Here is a 24,432-nt window from a genome sequence, read left to right on the forward strand (position 1 = left end):
CAAATGGCTGTCTTCTCCCTGTGTCTCCTCACATCGTCTTTCCTTTATGTGCGTCTGTCTCTGTGTCCAAATTTCCCCTTTTTATAAGGACACCAGTCATGTTGGAGTAGGGCTCCGATATTGTGATTGATAATGAGTATGTATTTTGTCTTTGTCCCGGTTCTGGCATAGAGATTCTAAAACCCTTGGAATTGTCTAAATGACGAGAGCAATAAGTCTTTTGTTACGTTAAGTGATTTTTGGAAATCATCTAATGATGGGGCTGGTTGGTCGGAGTACATGTCACTAGAGGGTTGGGACTTTCTGTCCCACCCCCTGACCTCCTGGGAGAGGAGAGGGGCTGGAGGTTGAATCAATCACGAATGGCCAAGGATTTAATAATCATGCCTATGTAATGAAGCCTGCATACAACCAACAAGACGGTTCAGAGAGCTTCTGGGTTGGTGAACAAATGGAGATTCGGGGAGAGTGGTGCTCAGAAAGGCATGGAAGCTCTGGGCCCTCCCCCGCACCTTGAGGTGCACGTTTTTCACCTGGTTCTTCCTGAATTATGTCCGTTTATAATAGTCGGTAACTGCGTGAGTAAAATGACATCCTGAGCTCTGTGAGTGTCTCTAACAAATTAATTAAACCCAAGGAAGGGGTTGCTGTTGGAACCTTCAATGTACAGCCAATGGGTCCCAAGCACAGGTGACAACCTGGACTGTGACTGGCATCTGAAAGGGGCATCAGTCTTATAGGACCGAGCCCCTGACCTTTGGAATCTGACGCTATCTCCAGGTAGGTAGTGTCAGAGTTGAGTTGAATTGTAGGACACCCAGGTAGTGTCCCAGAATTGCTTGGCTATGTGGGGATAAAACCATACACTGGAATTGGGGTTGGCATTGTAGGGCCCAGCCTAATGACTTCTTTTTAACTTAACTAATTACAGCTGCAATGACACTAGTACCAAGTAAGGTTGTAGTCAGAAGTACTGAGGGGCTAGGACTTCAACATATGAATTTTGCAGGGAACACACTTCAACCCATAAGATCCAGAAAAGCCTGGCTGTGCGCCATGGGTGGGTGACATCCCAGCCCCTGGGCAGGGAGGTGTGTTGGCCTGAAAGAAGGCACCATGATCTTAACCTTCACAGCTTTGCTGAAGGCTTAGAAAATTCCTGATTAGCCAAAATATGGTTTTCATTACATGGCTAAAAGCTGTAAGCTTTGTCGAATTAAATAAACTATGTCTGGCTGATATTTCTATGTTATTGATATTTATTCTCCGTCCCAAATAGATATACCATAAAAGTGCATGTTAGTCAATTCCATACTTACTTGAATTTCTCAATTTTCCTTCTCTCCATCCCAGATTGAGGCTTTTAGAATAATATTTTGTTCTCATATCTTGTAATATAAAATTTCATGTTGTTTATTCTATAGTTTTCTCAAACACACAAAAAATTATGCCCTAATCTTTAAAAATGATTTTTATCTTAAAAAAGAACTTGTTACGTAAAATTTTCTGAAGAAACCCACTTATAAAGTTATTCTAGGACCTTGTTAACTGGAACATTGGGTGAGGATGAAGACAGATTCCCTTTTTATCAAATTTCCTTCAACCCCACACAGCAGTGTGGCCAGAGCACTGGGAGAGGAGTAAGAAGACATGGGTTCAAGTCCCCAGCCTGCCACCCACTGAGGACACAATGCAAGTTCTCTCCACTCTCGTGTCTCCATTTGCACATCTTATGCCAACAGTGGGAGCGAGAGTGGCTGCTTTAGCGAGAGTAGAGGGGGAGTCTGTACTCCCTCTAGGGGGTTCTGCACGTGGTCACCCAGGGAAGAGGGCCCAGTCCGCAGTGCCGTTCATTCCGGCGTGGTCCGCCCAGGGTCTTAGCACTGCAGGTTCTGTTTGCTGTGGCAGGGCTCTCTTTTATTCCAACTCAACGTGACGGCAATTCTACTGCAGGGGTGCTGTGTTCAGGGCAGTCCCGTTGGTGTACTCAACATTCCCCAAGTCCCTTTGCTTCCCGGTCAGAGACTTGATTTCTCTTACCTGGACAGAGTTTGCCTTTTCAGTACGTTTCACTGACTTACCAAATAGCTGACTCAAAGATAGAGAGTTATTTCTTGGAATCCTAAGCCAAGAAGCCTGTAATCAATTGCGGTGTTGCTGTGGGAGGGTCAATGGCAGTGGAAATGATTTGTGAACATCCTGCAGAGTTGTCAAAGCTACAATGGTGTTATTATAATTGTGGGTATAGGAGACATAGTGAGAGGGGACCTAGGAAAGGATACTCTGGGAGAGGGGAGTTTGGGGAAGAGGGCTCAGCATAGGACCATTGGTGCCTACCTATGAAAGAAGAGTTAATAGAAGAGCAGGTCGGGGTCTCCCAAGGGCTGCCCAGGGGCCACCCAGGGTCCTTACAACTTTGTCCTGGACTCCGCTTTCCGGGATGGAAACAGGAAATATGGTAAGTGCACAGCTTTTCCCAAAGCGTGGATTTATTAATTTAGTTAGCATGTTAATACAATTGATTGTCATGCTATTAACATGAACTTCTGTACATTGAAACAAGGACAATGGAGAACATTATCCACATCTATGGGATGTGGGCAATTGGGAAGCCACGTCGCAGCGCTCACACCTCCATCATGTGACCCTCAGGTAGCAAAAGTCTCGCTGCGACATTGAACAGCTGGTTCAGGCCTGGCCTGTAACAGGTAGTCAATGTGTGTTCATTATTGTGGCTAGTATTATCATTGTGTGGTTTTTATTTTAAGAAGTAATGTTTTCCCAGTGAGCTAAGCTTGGGTTCTCATTTGCAATTCCATTTTTTAACTCTTATAAAGTAATGAACACCAATTTAGTTATACTCAGAACTGTACTTGGCAAATTATATAAGGATTGTTTCTGTTTCCTAACTGCTTACTGGTTAGAACTTCAGTTAATTTGAGACAAGGTGATTCTTGGTGTTTAGTCTAGCTTTCCTTATAAACACTGGCAGGGTCGTCATTGTCACCAGCCTCTGGTGCCCACATGGTTACGGGGAAGGAGCACTCCTCTCCTGGCAATAAGATCATGCTTTAGTGCCCTATTGTCATCAAAGCATGGCTCACCTGTTATTTCATTTGGTCCTCATGAAAGTACTGGGGGGAGGTCAGGGATCAGGGCCCCCATTTATTGCAAAGGAACCTGAGACAGCAGGGTGCCTGGCTTGCTGGGGTTTCATGGCGCATGTGCCACATGACAGCCTCGGAGGCTGGTGGGACTGGTGGGTGCTATTTCTTCCTTCCACCTTATTTCGTCTTTTAATGACCAATGTTGTTATCCTGGGAGTGAGATTAAAGGAAACAAACACTTCTTTGTAAAAATTAATGTGAGACTGTGATCACAGGTCAAAGAAAACTTCTTAAAGGCACTCAGCTATTGCCAATTTCCCCCACGCCTGAGCTTTACTTTCCTCAATAATAAAACCACCAGTGTTCTTCTAATCACTCCTCAGACATATACCTGCAATGGCTTAGTCCCCAAAGTCGTCCAGTGCCCGTGACATCCCAATGGTCTGTACTGTCACAGAATGACAAGATTCTTGTTCCAAAGGCACAGGTACTAGCCAGTCCCACCACACCTGCCCCCACTGGCTCGGGCCTGCCCTGGGGCGGTAGGGCACCAGCTGCCAGGATGCGTCTTCAGCAGCAGCAAGACCTGCTGGCCCGGGGCGCGTGCTGTCCTGTCCTGCTCGTGCCCTCTTTGATGCCCTCGGCATGAGCCTCTCCCTTGCTCCCCAGAGGCCTCTGCAGCCCTTGCATTTTCAAAATTGTTTCAGGTGGGGCTGCCTGATTCAGGGACAATTCAGAAAATGTTTTCTGCAAACCTGGCATGAGCTAGGAACGAATGCAAGATGAACGTTAGGACAAGTAGGTGCTGTCCTTGTTCTCACGTGGCTCGGAGCCTGAGGGGCAGGATGGTGTGCATCCCCACGGTGAGGCGAGGGGTGGGTACATAGGACCCGGCCATTGCCCCAATCTAGGAGGCTGAAACACCTGGCCAGCAAGTCGACATGCACTGTGAAAGCAACATGTGTCTTCTAAAGCACTCAGGCCCCCGACTCAGGGGGAAGGAGAACATGAAAAAGAGATGGAATGGAGTGGGCGAACCTCTGCTCACTGTCGTGGTCGTACTGAGTCTGCATTAGCTGGTGACAGGGACCTAAACACAAAGGTCTGCTTGCCCAGCTAGCCCTCTGGGACGGCCTGAGGATTTAGAGCATCGCCTCTCAAAACAGAAGACACCCAAGGATGCCGGCTGTGTTTTAGGGGGAGGAGGTGTTAGGCTTACGGACAGTGCAAACATGGTTCAGGATTCAGGGACGTGTGGGTACATTGCCCGGCCACACCACCATGGCCGTCTGCAGGAGAGGTACTTTCCTCTACAGAGGAAGAGTTCTAAGATCCAGGTGCAAACAGGTATACAGAGGGCTTTCTTGTTCTTTTCTTTTTGAGATGCAGCTTGGTTTGGGAGGACTGATGGGATTTGAAACTGGGAAGACGCGGCTCCTGGAGAAGGTGAAGACGCGGCTCCTGCTATCTGCTTCTTTTATACCAAAGTAAACGGGTAGAGTATGAAGACTCTAGGGCTTCGGATCCCTCGGATGGCTCATGGCTGGAATTTTCTCAGTGTTGGCACAAGGGGCATTGTGACAGCCTGGGACATTCAGAGAAAGAAGTGACAGCCACTGCAGAGTAATATGGCAGCACTGTTCTCCCACCTGCCACTGCTGGCCAACTCACTGGTGAGACTTCACAACAGGATGTTAAATCTTCACAAGATCAATTCATGAGAATGAGAAAATTATAATTTCTAATTATCCGGTGACTATATTTCCCCTACTGAATAGCTGGAAGGTTGAAAGAAAGATCTTAGGAAGAGGCATCTTATTAAATACCAAAGAACCAAATTGAGAGAGCAAAAGCTTTCAGACGCATGATGGCAGGTGGATGCCAGATGCTGGTAGGTAACAAGCAGTGGTTTCCATTTGTGTGGCTGGGTTTACAAATGGAAGCCGCCCTTTTGCTGCCAAGGAACTTGCCATATCAATCATATCACCATGCAACTGGGAAACAGTCTTGGTGAGAGAGGCCCCAACTCTCAACCATCTCCCTACCATGGGGTGTCCACCCTGCCTTCTCTGTCCCTCAATTTCTAACTAGTGGGCTGTGTTCCTACTATAGAACTGGCTGTCCCTTACTTTTTGGTCTGTGACAGTTAACTTTAGCCTGCCAAAGGAAATCTGCTTTCAGCTTGGTGATCTGAGAAAGAATGCTAAGTCTGTAGGCAGAGGAAGTGTGTGTGGTCTCAGTTCAGCTCTTTTCTTGCTGTGAGAAAGTTGCAAGACCTCACTAAGATTCAGTTTTTTCTGTGTAAAGTGGGAGTAATTATAATCATAGTGACATTTAGGGTTCTCAGCAGGATCCAAGAGAGCATTTTTGAGAAAGTGGTTTATGAACTCTACAATCTGACAGATGTGAGAGTTTACTTTCTCATTCAAAGTTTGATTGTTGAGCCTGTGGCGGGACTGCGTTCCCAAACCGTTTGTTGCTTCTCTGGGCTCCATCTCTGTGTTACCATAGTCTTCCTCCCGCAACAGGAGCTGGAGCCATTCCAGATGATTCCAGTTTAGAAGAGAACTGTGGTAGTCACGGCGACCAGGGACATGCGGGCACAGGCAGGGGAGTCGCTCTGGAGATCTCCAGGGCTGTGGTTCCATCAAGTGCTTGCTTCTTAGAAGAGCAGTGGGCCCCTGGAGACCTAAAGAGAGGGACCCCTCAGCACACCCTGAATACTGCATGCGTATTCTTAGGTGCCAGTGGTTCTCAAAGGAACCTGTTCAGCTAAGAGGCCCACTGGTTCCTTTTAATGTTAGTGTTGCTGAGGTGAAGGCGGTTGCTTTTGCTGAAATAATAGCGAAACTATATTTTCAGTAAAACAAGAGGTCACCACTCTGGTGTCCCTTCAGAAGCTACCATTGTTTCCATATAATTTGAGAAATTACTTTGGCAGTGTGAATTGAACGGAGGTGATATCATAAGGACTGAAATAATCCACAGATGAAAAACATACTCCTTAAATGAAAGCTAGATAGACTGATCTGAAGAGAAATATTCAGAAATAAGGGTTCCCTAGGAGACATCCTCATTTCAATTTCTAGAAACTAGGATGGTTCCCAAAAATAACTGGGTTTGGAACCCAATAATCAAGTACAAGCTCTCGACCCCAGACCAGCCCATAGACTTGAGGTCTGTGATTTGGAGTAACGGGGAAAAAATACAGATGATCCTCAACTTACGATGGTTCGGCTTGTGCTTTTCCCACTTAGGATGGTGTGAAAGCAGTGTGCGTTCACTTGAAACCAGACTTCCTATTTTGAATTTTGCCGGTTTTCAGGGTTATTGAGATGCCGTACCATAATCTCTTGTGATGCTGGACAGTGGTGGGAAAATGATTTTGCCCAACTGCAGGCTGATGTGTTTTGAACACGTTGAAGGGGGGCTAGGCTAAGCCATGGTGTTCAGTAGGTTAGCTGTGTTAAATGCATTTGCAACTCATGATATTTTCAACTTACGATGGGGTTATGACATAACCCCATCGTAAGTCCAGGAGCATCTGGCAGCTGTGTGTGATGTTGTGGTTTCTAATAAGAAATAAATATTTGGTCTTTACCTTGTTCCTGGTACAAAGCTCCTAAAACTGCTGGGAATTTCCGAATTGATGAGAGTGATTATGCTGTCTTTTGTTATGTTAATGATGTGACTTTGCACCTAATGAAAGCGGGTGGCTGCCAGGAACACCAACCTTGTGATTAGAGGGCTGGAACATTTACACCTGCCCCTGACCTCCTAGGAGGGGAGATAGACCAGAAGTTAAATCAACAAGGGCCATCATGTCTATGAAATGAAGCAAAAAAACATCCGAAAGGAGGGAGGTCTGAGATCTTTCTGGGTTGGTGAACATGTGGAGATTCAGGGAGAGTGGTTGTTAGCAGAGGGCGCAGCAGCTCTGGGCCTTCCCCACGCCTTGTCCTATGTGTCTCTTCCATTAGGCTACTCCTGGGTTGTAACCTTTTATAAGAAACTAGTAATCTAGTCAGTAACATGTTTCTCTGAGTTCTGTGAGCCACTCTAGCAAATTCATCAAACCTGTGTGAAAGGGCCGGAGACTGACCAGGGCAGAACGGCCTTACCAGACACAACTCTCTTCCATATGGTCTCTCCTCCTTGCCAGCTGAGTTCAGGCTTGTTCACAGAGTGCATGTGACTCAAGGGGATGAGTGAGAGGCTTGGGGCTGGCACACCATCCTTCTGCCACATTCTGTTGCCCAAGCGTATCACAAAGGCTCTCCGGATCCAAAGAGTAGGGAAATAAACTCAACCTCTTAATAAAAGAAGTTAAAAAAAAAAATCATATTGCATAGAAGAATAGATACAGACAAGGAAATAACAGCTACTGTTTTTGCAAACAAGTTAATGCAAAAGGTAAAACAAAAAAAGCCAACCCAAAACCAACCCAAAACAAAGCTCAGGTCACAATTTAGACTCGGAAGGCGAAATGACTGTCAATCTTGGTCACACTTCACAAATCAACGGCTCCGGACACAGTCTGTCTCCTCATGCGTTGGCTGCATCTTCCAGAGTGAAGATCTTAGGAAAGCTCCTTCTTACAAGGTTTGGTTCTTGGATCTGTTCCTGTAACGGTCTCCCATTGCAGTAATAAGGGAATATGGGAAACACTGCGAAAGGTTTCTGAGGAATAGATGAAGCGTTGTGAGGCTAGACCCGTGTTCAAATTTTCTTTGCTTATTCTGCCAACTTGGAATCACTATATACCAAATTTTCCTTAATCCTGCTCTCAATGAACTCAAAGTCCAGTATGGCCCAGAGTTGACCCAAATGGAAGACAGCCCCAGTGCATGTTCAGTTTCTCCTTTGTGCTCTGTGGACTCTAGGATCTCCGTGGCCTCTCTGTTTCCGTGAGTAAACAGAGGCAGGTTGTAGACCACCTGTGGGTCCTGCCTGTATCTTGCATGCATGTTGATCTGGGGCCAGCCCCTGAGCTAGTAGACCTTGGGCGTCTCCACTGTCACAGAGCACACCACCTGCAGAATGGATGGAGGACTCACTCACCTGTCCATGTTTTTGTGTCTCATCCTCCTGAAAACCTGCGAAGAATAGAACCTAATTCCACCCCTTGTGTTTGCTGGAATTACAATTATGGAAGCCATTAGTGGGATCTGAGGAGACCCTCTGTTTAAGGAAGTTCAGATCTAGGCTAGGGTACTTAAGTCAGTCTCCCCAACTGCTCACTGCTGAGCCAGGAATTTACATAAAACATTTTGATGAAAAGGAGACGAAATACAAGAGCTACCCTTTTCTTGTCAATATCAATAGTGAAGCCAACGCTGCTTTTGTGTAAGAAAATGCTAATATGATGAGTGGCTGTTGAAAGCAATAGTCAAATCTGCACACTTGGCAACTGACTATTGAGTGAGATCAGAGCTTGTTTGTGTAAATAATACAATTAATAGAAAATGTCTTCCTAACATTTGTCACAAAATTGCAGTGGAATAATAATAAAGAAGTAAAAAGAACAGTAAAACCAGGAAGAGTATGGAGGCATTTCCTTAAACTGGTGATTTTTTTACAGACCAGGAAATGGCGTCTGATGGCATTTTACCCCCCATGGAGACCTCAGCAGCTGGCTCTGACAAAGGAAAGGCTTTCTGCTGGGAGCAGAGTGGTACCTGGGTACCTCTCTGGGTGGGCCAAGCATCGCCTTAAACCTCACCCATGCCCTTGAGCTCGGAGGCAGGAGGCATTTGTTAGCCGCTTTTCTGGGGCCAGTCAGATCTTACAATCATCACTGCGATGAACTCTGCAAGTGGTCCTGGTGTTCTGCTATTCAAGGTCAAAATGCTCGCTGGCCCCTCCGATGGGGCCACGCAGGCCGTGGGGGACTGAGGGAGAGTGGCCGAAGGGCAGCTAGTATCACATTCTCAGTCCCCGAAATGCCACAGTGAGAACTGCCCCTTGGAAACAAACATCTCTGTCCTTCTAAATGGATCTGATCTTTTAGAAATAAGACCTCAGGAATAGAAGTTTGGATGAAATGTGCAGTAGGAATGATTTCATTTTTTTTTTTTTTTTTTTTTTTTTTTTTTAAGTAAAAAGGCTAGGGGTCTGCTTCTCAGTTGTCAAAGGGCACCTTTCTCATAATCCAGACACATGTCAAGGACTCACAGGCCCCTGCAGGGGCCCCTTCCTATGACTGGGTCCTGTTTGCTGTCTGCTCTTTTTCCCCGTGACCCCAGCCTGCTCCTACTGGTGTGCTGATGGTGACCCCAGAACAGGCCTAACAAGGTGCAGGAGATGCAGCTGCTTCATGCCTGGGAGGGGGTGGCACCTCAGTGACCATGCAGGCTGCCTTGTGCGGCTTCCATTGCCTGACGTGGGTATTGTGAGGGCTCCTGCATCTGTCAGGGCCCCCGTATGTCCCCACATCCTCACTGCTCAGAAAGCCATTCATCTATGTCCATTATTTGCCACCATGGGCTCAGCTCCCCCTCAGGCCCCTGCTGAAAGCAAATGAGAAGGTAAGCGCTGTCAGGTGAGCTGCAGTGGCCTGCCCTGCCCCACACAAAGGGCCAGCCTCGGGCCTCCAGCGAGGAGGCCAGTCAGGCTGGTTTTGTCAGAAATCAGCCACAGCGATGTGTGAGCCACGGGAGAGCCAGGCTTTGCATTTGTGGCTTTTATCTAGTAGGTTGGGGACATCAGAGAAGGAGTGGCTGGGTGCTCTCCGGAGCAGAGTGAGCTGAGGTCAAAATGATTCCTGCCATGGAGGGAGGGCATTGTGCCATCCCAGAAGTGGACGTTGGGTACTAAGACCCTCTGTCTTTCTATCCTCAAAGCTGGGCCATTTGGATCCATACCCTCCACTTATCTACCCTCATAGCTGGCCGGGTTTTGGCCCTGTACCCCCTCAGTCTGTCTACCAACATGGGTACTTTGCACCTGCCAATCTCTGCAGTAAGAAATAGCGACAGAATGCGAACACTTTCAGGAATACTGCTATATATCTCTGCTAATCTCCCTGTCTGTCTGTCTGCCTCTCTGTGCCCCCTCTATCTCTGAATTATATCATCTCCCTAAAGTCATTTATAGACTGATGGGAAGGAAAGAGCTGACGAGCAAACGGGCAGGTCCCCCCACAGTGTCTCCTCTTCATGGAGATGGCCCACAACCTTCTTCAATCGGTTTTCACCTCTTTCCCCCAAATGAAGACTAAATTGATCGGTTGCCAAATTTCCGCCAGCGGAATTCTGGTGGCTTCTTTGTGGGTCCCTCCTTCTCTCTCAGAGTTGTGGCAGGGAGCGGGGTAAGGGCGACGTGAAGTGCAAGGCTTTCTCCAGCCCCACCCCCAGCCCCTTTCTTTGGGGCTGAGTCTTGTTTTTGCTTTCCTGCCTATGGATCTGTGCTCGGGCACATGAACTTCCACCAGCACCACCAGCTCCAACGCCGCCTCTTCAAATGGAGGCGGATCTGGGAGCCCTGCTGGGAGGCCCGGGAAACCCCGTGAGAGATGCTGCCCGTGGATTCCTCCCAGGAGACTCTGATTTGGCTGCTGAGCTGAGCCCAGACTCAGCTTCACGCCTGGCAGAAGTGGGAGATAGTGGTGCCAGCATCCCTACCATCAGGCTGGTCCTGGCAGGCACACTGGTTGTCCCCACATCCATGTTAACTGGGATTGGATGAAAGGGACAGGTCTCAGGGAAGAACTTCCTAAACAGAGCAAGGGTTCTCAAGTGAAAAACCTCAATCCTGTTATTTTTGAGAGCCAAACAGGAAAAAAATCGGTGGTGATTGCAGACTGAATCGGATGGGCAGGTGGTCTGACTGCTCTCGTTTATAAAATGCGGGGCTCTTGTTTTCTGCCTCCCCCATTGAGTGCTGTCAGTCTTACTGGGGGAAAGAGGCCACATGAAGACAAGATCTCTTATTATTATTAAATTGTTTGGGACTTGATAGCATATTCATGAGTCTATTCAATTTAAAATATATTTCATTTCCTCAGTGCAGCAAATGATTCCCCTGTCTTAGGACGGCTGAGGAATTTAATATTGAAGGGTTTTCACTTGGCAGTTTGCATCTGAGCACATGCAGTTCTGAGGTGCATGAGAGGGAGGAAAACATGTTCAACTCGGCAAATGAAAAACAAATTTTGCCAAATCTTGAGGGTTTATATGTGTCGGGGACAACAGGAATCCAAACAGCCCCTCCCCTTAAGAGCTGGGCCGGCTCTGCAGACAGCGAGCGAGAGCACACGTGCACTTCTGCAGTTTGGTGGGGATGCATTTGGCAGATGAACGGGCTGATGTCTTTGTATTCTGCAGCTGATGGTGTTCTGTGAGGCTGTGACTGCCTTCTTTCAGAGCTAAAAGGAGACGCAGCCAAGGTGGGCTGGGTGAGGGTCCCTGTCTGAGGCCCTGCGGTAATATTAGCAAACACACTGCCTCCTGGTGCCCACAGGAGATGTACTCATGTCCCCAGGGATCTGGCAAAGTGGCATTAGCGCTCCAAACTGAGCTGCACTTGGCCTGATGGGGAGTGGCAGCTGATGTACATGGGGTGAATTCCAGATTGACAGAACAATGGCAAAGGAAGGAGGGATGGTCTATAAAATGCATCTTGTCGACTTATAGGAGGCCTCGAGAATAGACTTGGCACCAGCACTGGGGGTTTCAGGTGGCCAGTGGACCCATGGGACTTAGATCGTCACTGTCATTTGCCCCATTCAAGCAAATTAGAACGTCTACCTTTTTTCCATATTGATTATTTTTTGTTACTCAAAATATTTAATACAATACATCTGCTAAGCTTTCTTACTTCCTATAGTGACTATAAAAAACCGAAATACGTTCTGAGAGACCCTTGAATTTTTAAAATGACAATTATTGCCAAAGAGTGGCGTATTCTCTAGCTCCCACATTCCACATCCGTAAAGAAATCACCTCTGATTCTGTCCTTGAACTATTTCAGTTAATTAAAACAATGTGAAGGAAGCCCTTCTCTCTGGTTTGTTAATTACAAAAGTATTCAATATGCCACTGCAAATGGCATTCTCCCAGTGCTTAATTAAAATAAATACAAAAAATTAAATGAACTAAACAGATTTGGCAGAGGTCTGTAGTTACAGGGCCAACTTTTATGTGTGGATATAACACAAGCAGAGGAATAAATCTTTACTCTTGCTCTTAATGGCTTGGCATCTGGCCATGTGCTGGGGATTCATCCACCTAGTCTGTCGGAGTTGCCCCAACCCCCTTCCCCACACCCGCTCCCCTCTGCCAGCCCTACCACAGGCAGCTTTAGGACAACCACTCCAGATATTAAGCGTGGGGTTAGAGTTTCTTTCTTGAATTCACCTTTCCTCTAACAATTCAGAATGTGAAAAATAACATGTATTTTTTCACCACCTTTCATCAGGGGTCTCTGAGACGTTTTTCCGATATGAACTCATTAATTTTCCCCACTCCTCTGCACCACAGGGAGCTGGAAAGGAAGACTGCTCCAGACTGGCTGAGTAGGCAGTGGGAGAGGTCTGTGGAATAAACTGCGCTCTGCGGTGGCTGCTCCGACACCCACGATTTCCGGAGCTGCGATAACAAATGTAGGGAGCCGAAGCCTCACCTTCCTGTCGTCTGTCAGAGTGCATCTGTTAAACAATTCAATGGTCACATTGAATGCGTGGGGCCATTTATTCGCAGGTTTCCAAGTGTTTTAGGGCCACCGTTTGTATATACATAGTTGATGCCTCAGACCTTCATGGATGCCACCTTGTGGGACCTAGATGCTGGCACTTCCGGTTAGCAGAGATGTGTGCTTAAAAGCAGCACAACTGCACTGCATTATTTTCAAATTCACAACTGCATGTCTTCTAAAACAGCTACAACTGAATCCAATTTAGAGAATCTATTGAGTCCCCTGTGATACGAAAGACTCCTTTGGTTCAAAGTGATAGAAACCCAACAGGACCAGCTTACCATAGAGAGTGAGTCTCGGGAAGGATGCTGGGGCTCGCGCACGCCCGAGGGGCAAAAGGGAAGAGGGAGAAGCAGAGAAGAAATGGGAGCTCCCAGAACGGTGAGCCAAGCCTTGAACACTCTCGGGACTCTCTCCTCCAGCCCCTCCATCTACTTCGCTCTCTGTGGGCTTCTCTCCCTCCCCGACTCCGCCTTCTCCCTCTTCCTCCTTCTTCTCTCCCAGAACTTCTGCCTTTGCACATCATGGCCAAAGAGAGCACCTGGGGGGCATAGCTTATGTTTAGTGACTGAGAGAGGATATCCAGATGCGACCTCTGGTCCTGTATCAGGAAATTCAAAATAGTAACTTATTGGAACCAGGACGGGAGCTTGGATACTCACAGATAGCCACTCCTGGGAGAACAGCATGGGGAAGTGGGAAGAGGGGGAATCACCGGAGGGGAGGTGGCCCTCAGAAGGAGGCCCGGATGAAGAAAACGACAGATGCCCATGCTGTGCCTGATTACTTAGTGCAAAGTTTACGGGCACACCTACCTTGGTGCAAAGCCCGGTGCTGGGGGAGTAAATGCAGAACAGAGTGTGACGTACAGGAACCATGTAGAAGAATTGAGTAGGCCCTGAGCCAAATGACCCCATAACTTTAATCCAAGGCATCGAACTGAGCCTGAGATGCAGCCATGAATAGTTGTCATGAAACTGAAAGCGTAAGCTACCTTTGTTCCAGGAAGGCATTTGCTTGAGATTCTCCCAGGTTATGCAGGGTGTATCCTGCAGGGGAGATCACACCCCCTCGGATGATCAAAGGACACAAGGAAGTGGCAGGTATGACACACTTTGGGGACAAAGGCTCTAACAGGCAGCGTTAGGAGGCAGCCAAGAGGAGGGCACTCCAGCAGGAAAGAATGGAGATGAGAGGACGAGGGGAGTCCGAGGGGAGTCCGAGGGTTGCCTGGAACCGATGAGCAGTCTGGTTCGCTGGTATTTGGTGTATAGGTGAAACGACCTGTAGAGTCTGCCAGAGTGACCATAACAAAGCACAGACTGGGTCACTTCTCAGACACTTATGTTCTCACAGTTCTGGGGACCGGAGGTCCAAGATCAAGGTGATGTAGGGCTGATTTCTCCTGAGGTCTTTCTCCTGGGCATGTAGACAGCAGTCATCTTTGCTGCCTCCTCCCAGGGTGTTCGCTCTGTGCTCTGTCCCTCGTGTCGCCTCTGTGTGTCCCAACCGTTTCTCCTTTTCTCACCTGTCAAGATCAGGACCCCTTCCAATGCCTCATTTTAACTGAGTTGACTTTTTAAAGACTCCGTCTCCAAATACAGTCACATCCTGAGGTCCTGGGGTTAGAGCTTCAACATACGAATTTTGGGGGGCGCAGTTCAGTCCATGACATGGTGGAAGTGGATTTTTTGCTGGGATCCCCTTTTAGAGAATATTGAATGTCCGATAAGGAGGTTGACCTGTATCTCAATAAGCAGTTGCTATCAGACTTGGTCCCTTGGATAGCTACTGCGTCAATTATAAAGAGGACGAAGTGAGAGTTAGACTGAAATGGGGGACAGATTAGGAGACGTCTCTGTTTACCCTACATCAGTGTTGCTGAACAGGAAACTACAAAGGTTCAAGTTAGGTTAGCAGCACTGTCTTCTAAATGGCACACTTGCTTCTGGGCCACCGAACAGCGTTACATGGGGTCTAGTGACGATGCCACCCTCTAAGATGCCCCAGGTGGGGGAGGATCTGGGCAGAAAGAGGAAAGTCAAGTGCTCCAAAGGGTGATACACGGCCTTTGTGACGCTGTCGGCCGGTGCAGGGCCACAACACAGAGCTGGAGGCTGAGTCTCCGGGACAAACGGTTCAGAGCAAAGAAGCTAAAGCAGTCTGTGGGGCTGGGGCACTAAGCAGGGGGTCTGGACCCCCAGAAAGACTCTGCCATGGGGTGCTGGATTTAGTTATGGTGACTGGGGGATTCTGGTCTGTTTGGGGGTGTCCTGGAGGGGGTTGGGAGAGCAGCACCCCAAGATGCTACACTGCAGCTGCTTTCTGAGCCTTGGCTTCTCCCGGCTTGGTGAGAGCCCGCACCCCATGGCACCCCCTCCTGTTGGATACTTAAGGCTCCCTGGCTTTGTTCCACCGCAGAGACAGGGATTCTCGGTGCAGACAAGGAAGTAAGTCTCCTTTGTGGCCTGGTCAGTGCAGGGCTGCCGTAAACACAACCCTGTTTCTGAGGGATGTGGAATTAGTGCCAATTTTTGCAGAAAGCTTCTTAGCACTGATTGTAAACACTGGGGCAACGGTGAGAATTATCGGGACTTTTTTTTTTTTTTTACTGTCTCCCAGAGCTGCACATTAGAGAGGCTGGGAGGAACCAACTGCTGTCAACAGCCTTGATGTAAGGTATGCAGTCGGGGACCACCGAGCGTCCACTCAGCTGCACGAATGGAGAAAATGAGGGGCTGACACTTGGCACCTTCAGATTCACTGTGATCTTTTCTGCACCAACACTGTCCACCTGCAAGCTGATGGCAGACCAAGTTCTAAACTGGGCTGCCTACCTTTTCCTTCTATTCCCCACCCTTAGCTGCTGCATGTTTTCTGAGCTTACCATCTAAAAATACTTAAATACATTGCATCATTGAGGGACATTTAGTTATTTAGTAACATTCAGATAACATCTAAGTATGTCTGTCAAAATTGCAGAAATTTGAGATGAAACCTGTAATGAAAATAGGAAATGTGTATTCATGTAATGTATCGACACATGATTAAACTTAAGCATAAACATGGGTTCTAAAAGATGCATGACCAAGATGAAAATGAAATATGTAATCTTTGCTCCTGCTTTGCTCTACTCGCTAACAAGTCTTAATGGAATAATAGCTGCATGTAGCCCACTATGAAAGACCACCTTCATTAGCTCGAGGCAGCAACCTAACCTCCATGCGACAATTATTGAATGAAATTCTCAATGTGTGGCACAGCCTGTGTGGGCTGCAGGCATCCCAGGAACTGGATGGAGGAAGGAAGGGAGGGAGGACATTTCAGCCTGCGGATACTGTGGAAACGTGACAATGGTGACCGTATAGGGAGCAAGGGTTGGGACTGTGGAGGAAATGGGGATTTCTGTCTGGCGCTAGGGGAGCCGGGCAGAGGAAGGGGAGATGCTGAAACTGGGAGATCCTGGAGCTCAGGGATCCTGAGGTCATCCGTGGGGGAGAGCAAGAGGTCTGGGTTAGGACGGTGGCAGGCAGCATGCAAAGGAAGGGACAGAGTGACATGCATTTCAATAGATGTTGTCTGTGCTGATGGCAGAATTCCAGAGCTTCCAGACACTGTTCTTGGGAGAGTCACCATCAACCCCCTCATCTCACTCCACTTCTTTCCTACATTTCACACTGTTGATCTCTTGTGCCTCTTTCCTGGGGTTCTAGAATGCTGTTAATTGTTACTTTTATGCATCAACTTGGCTAGCTCAGAATATCCAAATATTTGGTCAAAACCAACGTAGATATTGCTGTGAGGATGTGTGTGTGTGTGTGTGTGTGTGTGTGTGTGTGTGTGTGTGTGTGTCTAGATAAGACTAACATTTAAATCAGTAGACTTTGAAGCAGATTACCCTCCACGATGTGGGTAGGCCTCATGCAGTCAGCTGACGGCCTTAAGACCAGAGAACGAGGTTCCCCGAGGAAGAGGGAATTCTGCCTCCAGACTTCCAGATTCCAGCTGCAACATCAGCTGTTTCCTAGGTCTCCAGCCCCCCGGCCTGCCCTGCAGAATTCAGCTTGCCAACCCCCACAGATTCCCTACTCACAGGGAGCTGACATCATACGTGGGGAGGCCCACAGGAGATGAACAAACAAGTCAATACTTGGTGTGCCCTGTAGTGCTGACCTCTATGGGGGTAAAAGTGCAGCTAAGCTATTTGGGGAGAGACAGAGCTCGGGGGGAGTGAGAGGAGGGGTTGCCATTCACAGTGTGTGTGTGTGTGTGTGTGTGTGTGTGGCCTTCTCTGCAATCACCCCCCCATGTGTCTCTCCAAAGGTCGCTTGAGTGACCAGTCTCTCTAACCTTCCCCATTCCCTTCATTCTGATAGTTTTCTTCACATGCTTCATGATGTTGCAGTCTAGTTGCTTTAAGGATGCTGGGATGGGTGAGTTTATCTGGGTAGCAAGTGCAAGTTTTCTCTGCTATTGTGTGTGGAGATTTGGCCCCTGAATTGTAAACCTGGAGAGTTCTGTGTATGTGGGAAGCCTATTGACTGACAGGACTTACTTTACAGTAGAGAAGATGAGCAGATGGCTGCATTTGGAGAAACAACTAATTCATCTGTCTGTCCATCCATCCATCCATCCATCCAACCTTCCTTCCTTCCTTCCTTCCTTCCTTCCTTCCTTCCTTCCTTCCATCCATCCATCGATCATCCATCCATCTATCTATCTTATCTAATCTGCCTGGAGTAAAGTCTGGAATGTTGGAGCATTTTGTTCACCAAAATCTGGGGTTGTAGGGCCAGCTCAGGCAGGTATTTCATGGTTGGGGTTTCAATTTCTCCATTTTCCACCCCTGTTTTTGGTTCCCCTTCCACACCTATCCACAATGCCTACCATGTCTGGGTCTAGAGCTCCTCTTAGGTTCTGTGAGTGACAGTTCACCTCCCTGTTCAGGGAATGACATGAGATTGGAAGCCAGACCTCCTGGGTGTCCATCCTGGCATCCATGCTTACTAGCCCCTGGGCAAGTTATATAGCCTCCCGGTGCCTTGATTTCCTCAACTACAAATGCAAATAGTAACTGCACTGACCTGTCAGGGTTGTTGTGACCTCTGGGTGTGAGAATGTGCGTCAAAGGTTTCTCTCTGGGTTTGGCACATGACCTCAGTCAATGCATGTTGGCTGATATATGGTCATTGCAATTGTCATTAGTGCAGTTATTTTTTTCTTTTGCTCTACCACTTTTCTGTGAATCTCAGGCCATGATGCTTTATTCTGATTTATCACTTTTTAAGCTTCCTGGAATTTGTTGAATTTTCTCATTTGTTGATGAGTCTCATCCAGTTCTCTCTGCCATTATGAGTTTATTCCTCTGTCCCTCTCTTCTGTGTTCTCTCCTCTCTCTCTTCTCTATCTCTCTGTCTCTCTGTCTCTCTGTCTCTCTCTCTCTCTGCTTCTGACAATCATCTTACTATCACCTCTAACAAGGAGATGAGAGGTGGCAATGCAGAAAGGAAGTCCTCTTTGACCAGGCAGGAGACAGGTAGGACTTTGGCCGACTGGCCACCGATGGTTGGAGGGTACCTGGTTAGTGTCCTCTAGGAGGTGGATCCATGGGATGTGCCCAGGTCACTTTCCTGTACCCCACAGAAGAGGCATTGAGAAGTGACCGGCCACCGGCCACCCCAGAGTTATAGGCAGCCTTCTGATCTTGTCAAGGGAACTCAGGAGTGTAGTGGGACAGAGACGCCCATCTCTGGCCTTGAACCTGGCTGTGGCACCCTGTGGAGACCCTTGGGAGGGGTGGGTGCCGGACATATCAGGACAGGAGTCTCAGGTGTTTATTATATGATGGAGGCGGCTTTGGGAGTGCAGGGTTGGCATTTGCTCAGATTTCATTGCTCATGCTGGACAAGCTTCTGAGCGTCCTGCAGCGCCCACGGCAGTCAGCAATCCACACTGCCGACCAGCCTCGGGGAACTGGAGAAACAGCCCTGGCATGGCAGAACCTGGTGAGATGCCAGCACGCACACTCTGTTCTGTGCAGGGTCTTCTCCAGTTCTGGAATCCACTTCCGGATTCAGGGTGGGTTTGTTTTCCCCCAGGACAGCATCTGCCTTGTTCAAAGCGAGCTGGTCACCTTACATCTCCCAATCCAGGGTTCCATCCACCGGGCTTTCTGAGCCATGCCCTGTCTGTCCCCAGTGCAGCAGGTGACATGGTGGCTCCACACCCTGAGTCCAGCCTTGCAAGAGATGGAGCTGCAAGGACAGTAAGTTGCTTCTAGCAGAGAACACAGCGTACCGCGTGGAAGTGCCAGATTTCAGTTTCCCAATGGAGAGTGCAAACCGCAAAACGGCATAACCCTGTCCTGAATATTAACGGATTAAAGACTAAAAGCCCCTACCCTCCGGGTACACAAAGGGAACCTGACAGGCAAGGAGGCTGCTGTCAGGGCTCTGTCCTCTGTCCCAGAGGTGCAGGGCAGGCCCCATGCGCAGAGGATGCTCTTTGTCAGACACCAGCCGGCTCCAGCCTTGTGGGACTGGCTCTGGGATTCGGGGCAAGAGTCACCTCAGTGCCCACACGTGCTGCTGGGCACAGGCTGGAGGGCGACAGCCACACCCTGAGATGGAGGCAGAGGCGGTCTAAACCAGTGGGAGCAGGAGGTGCTGGCCAGCAGGTGAGGGGCTGAGACCTCAGGGGCCCTGCCAGGCCTCAGGAGGAGAAGCTGGTGACAGAGTGCACCTGTGGGAACAGCCTGGTCTCTGCAGCGCTGCACAGAGCTGTGCCCCCTGTGCACCTGAGAGCAGGGCTGCTCACACATCCCTGAGGGTGGGGGGGCACTCAGGGAGAGAAGCCAGGACAGGGTGTGGGCCACCGTGGAACAATGGTGCCCACAGGTGGCATGCAGGCAAGGAGCAGTAAAGCTGGGGGTGTCTTCCAGAAAGCAGGGACTTGGGGCTCCAGCTGTCTTGCTGAGGGAGTAGATCCTCTGTGGGTCAGGTCCAGGCTGGAGTTGAACCCTGCTCTTCCACTGCCTGGGTCTGTGATTGTCGGCAGGTGGCAGAGATGCCCTCTGCTCCGTCTTCTCATCTGTAAATCGGCGGTTATTAATAATAACCCTACAGTAAGTCTTTGAAATAGGTCCCATGGAATTCCTTATGTAAAGATCCGTGAGGAATGTCGGCATGAGGGAGGCCTGGCAACCCTGCTCCTGCTGCTGCTACTTCCGCCCTGTTCATGGCCACCCCTGCCCGTGGGCTTGTGTGATGTCCGGCTTCCTACACCCCAGAAACTACAAAAAGAAGAAAGAAAGGAAAGAAGGGAGGGAGGAGAGGAAGGGAAAGAGGAGGAAGGGAGGGAGGGAGGGAGGGAAGGAAGGAAGGAAGGAAGGAAGGAAGGAAGGAAGGAAGGAAGGAAGGAAGGAAAGAAGGATGGAAGGAAGAGAGGGAGGGAGGGAGAGAGAGAAAAGATGTATCTAGAATAGTGATTCCTGTCTCCTAGGAATCTTCTGAAAATTCCAAAGTCTGAGCACTCCCCACACAAATGAAATCCCAATGTCTGGTTTGGGACTGAAACGTTAGTATTTATTTATTTTTTTTTTTAACTCCCATGATTCTAATATGCAGACAGGTTTGGGAACAACTGGCCTTGATGGTTTTTAGAAAAAAAAGCTGGTGCACATGCAGGTGGTTGTCAATACTGTGTCTCTGGCGGCCTGGAACTGGCAAAGCCCATTTCTCCATGTTGTTCATGGCACAGGAGACCACCAGCTACTGGCCAGACGCCGTTGTGTGGACCCAGCTAAGTCTCGGGTCCTGATGCAAGCCGAGCGGGGTCCGGGGCGACATCACACGATCTTTACTCCGAAAGACTAACTTTGTCCTCATCCCTGTCCCGTTTTCACCTGGAGCCAACCTCTCTCTGGGACTTTTGTTCTAGTTAGGTCCGACGGGCACATCACCTCTAGGACACTGTCCTTTCCAATAACGTCCTAAGCTCCCTTTGGTAATAGGGGATTCAAAAGAGAACGAACCATTTCCAAATGAGCTTCCCGAGACCCAACAGGGGGCTCTTACTGCACCTGAATTCTAAGGGCCCCCCTCCTCTGCCTCAGGAGGGGGTTCTTCATCGTTGCCAGCAGGGCTGGGCTGTGCTCCCATAGAGTTCATCACCCTGCCTACCTGCCTGGCCTTTCCCCTGGTTTTGTTTTTTATTTCCAAATGGCGCCACCACTTTCTATGGCAAGGCCGATCGTTTCCTTCGGGCTATTCTGCCATGCATTTATCAAATCTTCTCTCCTCTCTGTATCTGTCCAGTTTTGAAATTTAGATTTATTTGTTTTGTGACTGAGTGAGAAATTGCCCGTCAAGCTTGTTTAGGAGCGTTCGGGGGAGCAGCTGCACATTATAGGAAGCTGCAGGGCCCCCGCCAGCCTCAGCTTGGAGGCTGTGTGGTCTCCTGGGGTCCGGTCCCGTGGACCCTGCGTGATACTGACACAGATCAGATTTCATCACCCACCATTCATATCAGAAAACATTTCGGGATCAAGTTTATCTTAATGTGTTCTCCTCGCCACATCCAAGTTTCTTTTCCTTTTTATCTTAAAGTCACATGAGTCTTAGCACCTTGTTTGTAAAAACAATATGCCCATAATTTTCCCCCAAGGATCCTATTACTAGCTTGTTTATGACTTAGGCTCAAAGCTTTGTACGTGGGCCCCTCGGGGAGTCACCCTTTTATGTGGAAGAAAATGTGAACAGTCAACAGAGCTGTTGCTTTTCTCCCTTCCCTCGTCAGTTCTCTTCTCTTGCGTTTCAGGCAGTGGAATGAGTCGTGGTTTTGTCCACCTTTGGTTTAATTCATTAGCATCACGTGTTGCTCTGTGTCTGCTGGGGTTTGCACATCCTGTGTCCACAGCTTTAGATGCTGTGAAAACAACCGCCTCACCCTCCTGTGAGATGTGGCAGTGTCACCTGTCCCTTCTCAGCTGGTATGTGGGTCAAATGCCTGGTCAAACTCACTTTTTGGATCTTTGTGTCTCTAAGCTCTTAGACTTAGAGACCCTATGGTTAATTGTGCTCCAGAAAAGCAGAGGTCATCATTATAAAATAGAAAAAAACCCAAAAAACTGACAAAGGGATCCTTCAATGTTGAGGGAGGTGGAATGGGATGGGGCGCGGAAGGGACATTTCCCTGTGTGTCCCGTTGTGTGATGAAGCATCGTAAGTGGAGCGAAACACCACACACACGGCTGTGCCATGTCAGGTGGAGGGCGGTGAAGGGAGGTTGGACATCCCTGCTGACAGCCGTGCTATTGCATCAAACCCCTCTTCATTCTCCCACTCAGAGAACCCAAGTAGCTCTCTGCTGCTTCCCACACCTTCCTAGTCCCAAGCCCAAGCCCAGGCTGTGGTCTGTCCTTCTCTCCAGGGGATCTGGGCCAGCGTGGGAGGGAGTTGCTGTGACCACACAGAGCTCTGGTCCCTCACAGGGACACCCGTCTGTGAGCCCCAGGGGCAGCTCAGCCACTGCACCTGCCCAGTGAGTGTCTTCTGGTTTCCCGCTGCACGAACACACTAGCTGATGCCTGTTAGGTTGGGGACTCTGCTCTTCTCATCTCACGGGCGCCCTGTGTCATGAGAAACGAGCTCCCTTTTCCTTATTGGCACAGGCTGATGTTACCTGGTGACACGGCAATATTTCAATGAGAAAGTCGCAGGAAGCCAGGCCTTATTTTTATGGCTTTGGCTCTAACTTAGCCTAAGGTGACATTTTATCCTTTCTTATTTACTCACTAGGTGCATCGTAAACATCTCTGTTATGTAGCCTTTAACACTGAAACATTTATACATGCAGCCATGCTAACAAATCTATACGAATATCATTGTCAATTTTATGTTTATCTAGTAATTCTTGACTCTGCTTTTCCCATGTATCTATCATTACCATTTTAGATTTGCCAAAATAGGGAGACTTTGAGGTTGGAAACAACACTGTAAACAAGTCCCATCACCTTTTATTAGTTTCGATCAAGCAGGGATGACCATCGCCAAACTGTTTGTGAGAGAAGCAGCTTTAAATGTGAGAAAGGTATAATTCAAAAGTAGAACAGATCTTGACTAATTATATAAAAAAAATGGGAGCAGAAGCATGGATAATCCAAAGCAATGAGTAATAAAAGGGAATTTTATGCTTCGGATGGAAATATTTATTTTGCATTTGCAACTGGTGCGTTTTTCTCATGCTGTTCTATTTAAAGTGCTTCTTGAATCCTCGGAGACCAAAGGTGCTGGGGGCGGGGACAGGCAGAGGAGGGGCCTGGGGATAATGGACAGGATGGATGATGCCTGTAGGGGACCGAGGGCAGCAACAATTGCCACCACGCGCAGACAGTGTCCTGGCGCATCCGGTACCTCCTGAAGCACAGTGCCCTGCCCGGCCCCACCTCACACCCCCTTGACGTTCCTCTTGGCCAGTGGAACATCAGCAGACACTACGTGGCCAAAGGCGTGGAAAGCCTGTGTGGCGGGCCTGCCCCTGGCACTTCTGGCAGAGCCGTGAGAAGACTGTCTGGCTCAGCCGGGTCCCAAGAGTAGGACAGACTGGAGCAGAGACCTGTGCCGAGCCCAGCGGCGACCACCTGGCCCACAGGTGTGTAAGCCCGAGGAATGCTTATTGTTCTATGGATTCAGTGTTTTGTGCTGGTGGTACAGCATTATTACGGCCACAGTGACTGATGCTACCCACTCACACTGGGGTTTTCTCTCACAAATACACTAGCGCACAGGCAGAACATCTCATCTCTTCCTTTCCTCAGTCCTTCCGACACACTTTACCCCTCCTTGTTTTCAGAGCAGTAAGTGCTTGCTTTGGCAGAGGTGTCGTGAAAATGACCAATATGGTGCTTTTCCTGCTGTGAGTTGTACGCAGCCTTGCTGGGTGCTGAGATCTGGGGATGGAGATAATTTAATAACCAAGGAGCCATGCAGCTGAACACATAGGTACCAAACAGGCACCTCCCTGACCCCACCTACTGGAAATGGGGGTTTACGGCAATTACTTGGTATCTCTAAGCCCCAATTTTCTCATCTGTAAAATAGCAATAATTATACAAGTCTTACAGGGCTTTTGTGGGAGCTAAATGAGCCAAGGTAGATGCGTGTAAGCCACTGAGCCCATGTCTGGCTCTTGGAAAGTGTTCAGCATCGCAGCTCGTCTGTAATTGCAGCAGAGCACACTAAGGGCTGCTGCAGGAAGAGACACCAGTTGTGTGTGTCCACCCGCATGTTTTGTGGAAAAGCGGAGGCTGTGATACCTGGAGTGGCTAAGGTGGTGGTGCTAGGTATTTGTGTGTGAACACTTCTTTGCCTTCTGTGAATTGTGAGTCCCCGGCTGTTTTGTTGCGTGATGGTGATTGTATCCAGAGCCTTTTCTGTTGAACCCCTGGGTCCATGTCAGTGTGCGAGAATTCCACAGTTACCTCTGAACCCTGCACACGTAATATGTCAGAGCAGGAGTCGGGAGCCAGCAAGTGTTTTATAGCCCTGCAATGCAGAGTGTCGTTATCCCTGGGGATATCCCAGCCCTACCTCTCCGGATGGAACATAAATGAACTGCTATACTTCCTACTGGC

The sequence above is a fragment of the Rhinolophus sinicus genome, linkage group LG03 (genome assembly GCF_036562045.2).
Source record: "Rhinolophus sinicus isolate RSC01 linkage group LG03, ASM3656204v1, whole genome shotgun sequence".
NCBI classification, from domain to species: domain Eukaryota; kingdom Metazoa; phylum Chordata; class Mammalia; order Chiroptera; family Rhinolophidae; genus Rhinolophus; species Rhinolophus sinicus.